This window comes from Cygnus olor, chromosome 13 (assembly GCF_009769625.2).
Source record: "Cygnus olor isolate bCygOlo1 chromosome 13, bCygOlo1.pri.v2, whole genome shotgun sequence".
Lineage (NCBI taxonomy): Eukaryota > Metazoa > Chordata > Aves > Anseriformes > Anatidae > Cygnus > Cygnus olor.
In genome coordinates, this window is record NC_049181.1 from 100,598 (window position 1) to 108,886 (window position 8,289).

The following is an 8,289-nucleotide window of genomic DNA, read 5'->3' on the forward strand; positions in this document are numbered from 1 at the left end:
TCGTCGGGCAGTTTGTGCGAGCCCAGGAATATGCTTATGTTAGAGGCCAGGGGAAGACAGAACCGCAAGGTGGGATGGGAAAAACGTGCTGGAGCTGGAAGCCCATGGGAGCTGCTCTCAGTGACGTTGCCAGCAGCAAAGCTAAGCCTTAGGTTCTGGTTACTTAGGAAGACCCGCTGGAAAATACAGAGTATTATACACAAGATGTGGGGGTTTTCAGCCCTACCAGGAGCTTGATGTGTGATCTGAGTCAAATCACATTAGATGACATTTAAATTTAACAATTTTAAAATTAATAATCATAATAAAAAATTGAACTTTTTTGTTTGTTTGTTTGATTGATAGATTTTCTGTTACTAAGGAGAATAAAGACCCTAAGCAAAAGCAGTGGATAAAAATGAAGTTGAGCCACAGCAGAAATCGACCAAAATCCAATCCTTCTACTACTGTGGTAAATAAGCTTTGTAAATGAGATCACAGAAAAAGCATTTCTGTTAATATTTTCTTTCAGATAGTACCTTCCTGAGAGCGCCACCTTGCCCTCTTCGTGCAGCTGTAACTTGCAAAAATTGGCACTTTGGAAAATCATTTTGCATGCCTGGGGAATAGGGACCTGCATCCAAACAAGCAGACAGGGAACTCTTAAGATAGTGCTCCTTAGACACAGTAATACACAAAGGCGTGTGCTGATACAGTAAAATTCTGATTGCAGTACAGCTGCTTTCCTGCATTGGTCCATAATGAATTGTATAGTGTGTGTTATAAATACAAGTTTTAGATGTGTTCTGGGGTTTGATCAAAGGTCATGGTTTATGTAATGTAACCTAGATTAATGTATTCACCTGTTTTTTTTCCAGTCAGATTTACTTCCCTTTCTTAAGCTGAGTACATCAGGAGGTCAAAATCGTCATTGTATGGATGGGTTACAAATGCATGGATTTTCCAAAATAAGGGGACGACCACTCACCTCCCCCTTCTTTAGTAAAAGTTTTGATTTTATGGCTGCACCTATATGAAATTCTGTAGTGTACCATTTTCTTTGAAAAACAGTTTGTAGGTAATTTTTCATTGTCTGCTGCGTTGTTTCTCTTCTCTAAACATATTTGAGAGATTAAGTAGGGGAATAGCTGAATCTGTAATTTTTACCAGCATAGAAATTGAAAAATACTAAGAAAATACTTGCTTTATTGTATATTTATGTTACCCATTGACATAAAACCAAGTTGTGCAGAAAATTGAAAGAACTATTTCTGTCTATATAGAGGTAAAAAAATGTTTGTGAAGGGTGACAATACAACATTCTATCTGAATGTAAATATTTACCTTTTGTGATCTGATGAAAGGGTAGACTTAGACTTTGTTGCTGGATGTAACAGGAGGTATCTGGCCTTATGATCCTGAGCAAATTGATGTTGTAGTTTGTGCCTCAGCTTCTTGCATATTATCTTATTGAGGAAGAACATACAGCAATGTACAAAAGGACATTTTTACCTAGCCTGACATTCAGAAAAGGTAAGTGTAATATGTTATCCTGATTTTAGCCTATTCACCCATTTCCTATATAACCTATAGAATACAAGCAGGTAATGCCAAAACTTGTTGAAGCTGCTTAACCATACAGGTCAGACTTTTGGATATCTAATTTCTTTACAAGAAAATATCCCACAAATCAGAAGAACAGTCTGTCTTTCTCTGCAGGAATCAGCTACCTAGCTTGAAGGCTGAGGAGGTGTGAAGTCTGTCTGGTTTTTGTCAATCAGAAGGAGAAGCAAAAACATCAGATGACTTTCTTGTCCTTCGTGTGCATGGAAGTGATTTCCAGGATTACTTGCTCCATTGTTCTTTAGTGTATGGAGTCCATATCTAGGAAAATATTGAATAACAGTGACCCTCTTGAGTTTAAATACCTGTTAGTAAGTTGAAAGAGAAAGAGAACAGACAATTTCCATCAACAGTTTTGCTTAATGAATGTCTGAGGCCAAAGAAACTGGGTGGATATGCTTGTTCCAAATATTCAAAAGGACTTTTCTTCCAGATGAGATGTCTTTCAGACCCTTGTTTTCAACAGTACTGAGGATTGTTCTGAGTAGCTACAGGCCCTTCTGTAGATTGGTTCTGTCTTTCCCCAAGACTGTCTGGATTTTAGGGTAGCTTAAGCTTTTTATTCAATATTCAGAAGCAAGATTTTGTTTGCAGAACTGTTAATCATCCTCAACAGGTTTTTATGAGCATTCTCTGCTTATACTGGAAAGCTAAAATTCCTTTTATATTCTAGCACAAGTGCAGTTAATGAAGCCTACGCTACTTTGGACTAACATGAGTATACCTGATTGCATAGTTCAGAACATGTGTTTCTCAATGTGAGTCAATAGAAAAACAAATCTAGAAATTCTGCCCATTACAAAATATTTGTTAAATACAGAAGATTATGGGACAGAAATGCTACAGAAATTCTGGGACTGGAAAATAAGAAGGTTGCTCAGACTTCATTAGTATATGGATTTAGTCATCAGCATTTGAAGCAGTTCAGTGTCCAGCAAAGCTGAATGAGGTCTGTTAAAATGCCATCTTTGAATAATATATCAGTTCAGCCTCATGCCCACACCCCCAAAAGTCTGCTGTGTTCTTTGGTAGGTCAAAACAAAACAAAAGTTTCATTACTCAGAAGAACTGTAAGGCTGAGGGAACAGATTTGACATTTGTTGCCAAACTCCTGCGGTGTCTCATGCAGTGAAAGTGAAATCTCAGAAGGTATGAGACAGGGACAAAAATTGGAGCAGGGCCCTGTTCTCTGGAAATGGAGTAGCACTTTTCATCTGCTTTAAAAATGTTCTGAAATCACAAGCTGTTTACTGCAATCAAGGGGTCTTATTCAGAGTACAGGAACATCGTGTCATTTTGCTTTCCAAATTCTTTCAGGGTTTCAGAAGTCAACTGCAATGCAAAGCCTGTAAAAGCCAAATACTGCAATGCTGTGGAACAGATAGGATGCATCAAACTTGATCAGACTACCTGTTCCTGCTTCCGTATCCTCAGAGACATATCAGAGATTAAATTTAAAGGAGTATTTTTCATTCTTACGCTCTCTGGAGAGCAAGACAGATGTGAAGAATTTGATGTCTGTAATAGAGGGAAATGGAAGCAAGGGCTGAACTAGCACAGATTTCACATGCTTCATGTGCTTTCAGAGTCTGGATCAAAGGGGAATTATGCTTGTGCTATTGCTTTGTTTGTGATGTCTGGCCATGAGGTTGCTCAGTGCAAAACTGGGAGGTGGTGGGCAAAGATGGCTTGTTGTCCTGAATGACCCACCCAAGGTTGGCAGCAATTTGCTATACCAGTTTCTGCAGCCTTAATGTGGTATCGGCTGAGAGAAGAGGACAAGATTGTCTGTGGTGTCCCTGTAGTACTTTGGGAATCTGGATGGTTAGGGCAAATGTGGTTACTTGTACCTACAGGTGAAGTGCCGGTGAGGAACGAAGAACCAGACTGCTGTTTAGCTAAAAAGGCCTAGACAGAAAACCTCTTTGAAAAGAGATTTCAATGTATCAGGGTAGTGTAGGTAGTGGATTAAAATAAAGAAAATCCAGGAGGTAAACTGTGATAATACTTTCTCTAAAAGGACCTGAAACTCCTTTTCTCTTGTATAACTGAAAAAGAAGCCTCCAGAGCCTTTCTGAATAATCTTGCTCTGGCTGGGAAGAGGGAAATTCCTTTTCCTGATTTCTTTCCAGAGGGATTGAAATAAGCAGAGGTGATACCTAGAAACAGTCTTGGAATATCAACAGAAAGGAAATTTAATGTGCAGTGCAAATGCTTTCTTTCTTTTTCTTTTTTTTTTTTTTTTGACTGGGATCAACAACTGTGTGCCAGACTTCTTCCCGAAGTAATCAATGACCAATAAATGCACTTAAAATGAGGGGGTGCAAAAGATTAAGCTTTGGGGTACCCAGAAATGAAGTAAAAGCCCTTTAAACCAATTAAAAAGGAGGGAGTGTGTCAAGAAGATGTGAGTTGAGTCTTTTTTGTTGGTGGTGGTTGTTTGCTTCTGTTGTTTTTTATGTTATTTTAATTTGAATAAGGCACAGCTAAGAAAGAATGATGCTCTATCTGCCTTTCTGTGGCTTGACAATTTAATCTCTAATTGGTTGTAAGACATTTGAGCTCCACGTATTCACCAAACACCCTGGCCCTTTGAAGTTGTTAGGAGAGCAGTGGGTGGCAGAGCAGTCAGGAGTGCATCTGTACTGGCAGCTGTTGCCTTCTTTTTTGTGTGTTATTCCCTAGAGCATGGAGAGTGACTGCTGGTAGGGCAGAGAATGAGAGACTGGGGCCTCTGCACCTCTTCTGTGCTATTGGCTGGTTTTGTTTTTTGGCATCTGAGACTTGAGCTTTGGACACTAGCCACCGAACATTATGTTTGCACTGAATTTGTCTCTGTTCTTCCCAGTCTCTTCTCCTTTCCTCTGTTTGCAGAGTTGCAAAGGTAAGAATATGAAATGCTACTTCTTGGCTCACTTCTCACATGGGGATTAGTATGCTAAGTGAGAGGTATCTGAAATTCTAAACAAATAAAGACAAGTTTAGCAGGGATCTCAAATAACACTGTGTTCTTTACACAGCTATGCAACGGAGGCCAATGTAGCTCAGATTTTCTGATTGAGTAATTGCTCTAACCTGCTTAGAATCATTATGTGTGGATACCTGTGCAGCAAGTACAAAGCAATGTCTGCACCCTTGTAGCCCTTACGCTTAATCCTGCATTCAGTGAAGTCAGCAGAAGTTCTACACCGAATGCAGGGGATGCTGGGTCAAGCCTCACATGTGTGATGCTTGTCAAGGGATGTATTACAGGAAATAAGCAACTGAACGTGCTTTCTGATGCCAGAGGCCTTGGCAGTAGGTTCTGATGCTCTTCAGATATGTGAGACAGCCCTGAAGGAGGAGAAAGCATGTTGTTCTACATTTTTATCATTTTTATCTAGTCTAGGAGTCCTGCATAAAGGCTCCAGGTAGGGAGCAGCTTCCTGCAGAGGGAGAGGTGATATAGCTCTGGACTCTGTGCTCTCTCTCCCCCTGGGGAGAGGCTGAGAGGGGGAGCAGTACAAGCCATATGTTTGTCATTTTCTTTCTTGCATTTCCTGAAAAGTGCTTAGACAAAACAACCACGGAGCAGAGTGTAGGAACAGGCACTGAATATGATGGGGAATGGCAGAGGTTTTCCTCCTCATAGGAGATATAGGTTTCCTGTACAAAATGTGCTTTAAAAGCACTGGAATGAGGTATCCTGGAAAACCTTCCTGCCCCAGAACTTTACTACTTTACTTTTAATTTGTGTTCTCTTTTTCACTGAAGATAAACAAAAGCTTGAGGCAACTTATGCCTCCCTCACAGACAGATGACTCCAAGGAAAAAATCATCCTGAATATTGGGGGAGTCATATATGAGACATAGAGCAGCACCCTTCGCACCTTTCCATGGACTAAGCTGTGCAGCCTCATGGAGTCCCATGCCCCAAGCATCTATGACTATGATCCCACCATTAAAGTGTTCTTTTTTGATAGGAGTGCTGAGATCTTTAGCCTCATATTGAATTACTGTAGGACCAAACATTTCCACTGCCCCATAGATACCTGTAGGTCAGTCTTAGAAGAAGAGCTGGCTTTTGGGGAGATAAAGGAGGCACAATTAGCATCCTGCTGCTGGCTGAAGCTGAATAACAAAGAAGTGCAGTTAGAGGAGTTGGACATTTGGGGTGAAAGTGAACAGACTGATAACCAGTGCCTTATAGTCCAGACAGAAAGAAGAGAGAGCTGGAGAAGCAGGTGGCAGCCAAAGATTTGGTCTGTCTTTGAAAAAAACTTTTCCTCTTTCAGTGCTAAAGTAATTTTATATGTGGAGATGCACACAGCCTGTGCCCTTTGGGATTACTGGAATGGGTCCGTGAAAAATACTAATGAGTTTGGGACTTTGATAACCATATTTGGAGTACCAGATTAAAACAAACCAACAAACCTCTCTCTTCTCATTAACAGACACCTCATTTTTCTCACCTCTTGTCCCTGTTCTCTGTAAAAAAAATGCATGCCCTGTGCCTCTTTCAAACCTCAGGTATGCCGAGCAACAAATGCAAGTCTGAGACAACAGAAGATGCTTTTCTGCACTGCTGGCATATCCTGAGCCAATATTTTGTCCTGGAGAGGCCCTTAGTGTAAGTCTGTCTGCATTAGTCCAGCATGTCAGATATTTTTCCTTCCTTACAAATTCAGATACAGGAGTTAAGTATATTTTTTCTTTGAACCCAATCCTCTCCGTGGTTTTTCAAATTTGAAAGGAGAAAATACATGTCATGTGTGCAAAACAGTGCCGATCAGGTGATTTGAAAAAGATTGTCTGGAATTGTACTGTGCCTGTAGAGGGGATCATGGGGTTGTGGTGGGGCTGTGAAGTTATGCAATACCTGTTTGTTGGACTAATTGCACATATGCCCTTTCCTCCCTCTGCAGTGCCTGACTTTTGTTTCTCTGCTGTTCGTCTTTGGAATTCTCATATTCTGTGAGGAGACCAAGGCACAATTTGAGTTCTTTACTGCTACCTTCACCTTTGTTAGCAGTGCTGAGGTCTCCCACAACTACTATGAACCCTATTACCACCAGGCTGCCTACTTGGTTCATCTGGAGCTTTTCTGTGTCCTCTGGTTTACTTTTGAGTTCTCTGTGCAGTTTTGTTTCTGTCCAGACAAGAAGTTCTTCCAAAATCTCTTGAATGTGGTTGACTTCCTCTCCCTCTTCCCCGTTTATATTGAACTCTTTGTGGATGGGCAAATTCAGAGAATGACAAGCCTGGTGTTTTGATTGGGCTTTACTTGCATTGTCCATTTCTTCAAACTCCTGAAGACACCAAACCTGATAGAAACAACACTGATCTTCAGAGTTCTGTGCTACACCCTCAAGTCTATTCTCAGAGAGATTTGAATCCTGCTGATGATTTTGACCTTTCAGACACTCTTCTTTGTCTCTCTCTTTTTCTATGGGGAGTTGCTGGGTAGTCATCCTTCCTACAAAAAGAAGCTACACTTCACTAACATTCTTCTTTGCTTCTGGTGGGCACTGATCACACTCATTACAGCGGACTATGGAGATGTCATCCCTCTCACCACAGCTGGCCAAGTGACAGCAGCCTTAGCTGCAGTATTGGTCAAGTTAACTATCATCATTCAATCCCCATTTTCCTAGTGAAGTTTAAAAACTATTACGACATTGCTATCTTCAAACGGAACCTGAAAAGGATCAAGAAACATCAACACCATTGACATCAGAACCTCAGTTCCCCTTTGCCGTGGAGCAATAAAGATTCAGCATGGCTTATTCCCTTTGGTAGGAAGGGAGAGCATATAGTTCTTACTGCACTTAGTTGCTGCCTTAGCATATTTCAAACCAATGGTGAGGCCTCACTTTGTAGTACATGATGCACAGGTGGTCAGACCTGTTGAATCCCATGTGTCTTTCCCATACAGTACTGCATCACATGCTCTTTTATATGCCACAGTTGAGCTCTCTCATCTAGCTGTGAGGAGAGAAGCTGTGATGCTGCATTACAGCTTGAATGTGCATCACACAGCCCAGTCCCATGACGTGGGGCCACAGCATAGTCTCTCAGCTGGCATGTAACCCTTGATGCTACCTATATTCTCCATTGCCTGACAGGCCATAATCTCATTTTGCATGCTGAAAAGATCTCTAAAGGGTCCTGCTGTAACAGTGAGGAGGAGGTAAGGGGATTTTTTTTTTTAAGTGTTCTGTTTCCTCATTTTACCTTTTAGTAAAGAAGCCAGTACATCTGATTTGCCTGTGCTCACACACCATTGTAAAGGGAGTAGGCTGAACTGACTGTCTGTGGTCCTGAGAGCCAGCACTGTTCGATAATGTGCTTTGCATGCTCACAGGAAATGCTGTGGCATTCGGGTAGCAGTAAGGGAGCCCTCCAACGGCAGAACTTTTTGGCTCAGCTGAAGTCAATAGCAACATTTTCTTGGCCTTAGTGAGATCAAAATTTCATTGGCCATTTCCAGTGGATCAACTCATTTCAGTACTTGATTTTTACGTAACAAAATCTCTGAGCTATTAACCAAAATATCTGTGGATATATAAAAATTATTTTTTTCCTGTTCAAGAAGAAGAACATAATCTGCATTACTCAGTACAGTTTTAATGTCATTTACCTTATAAAGGCATAGCTATAAATTACGAATATTTATCTTTTAACTGGATAGTGTTACCTATGTTTTAT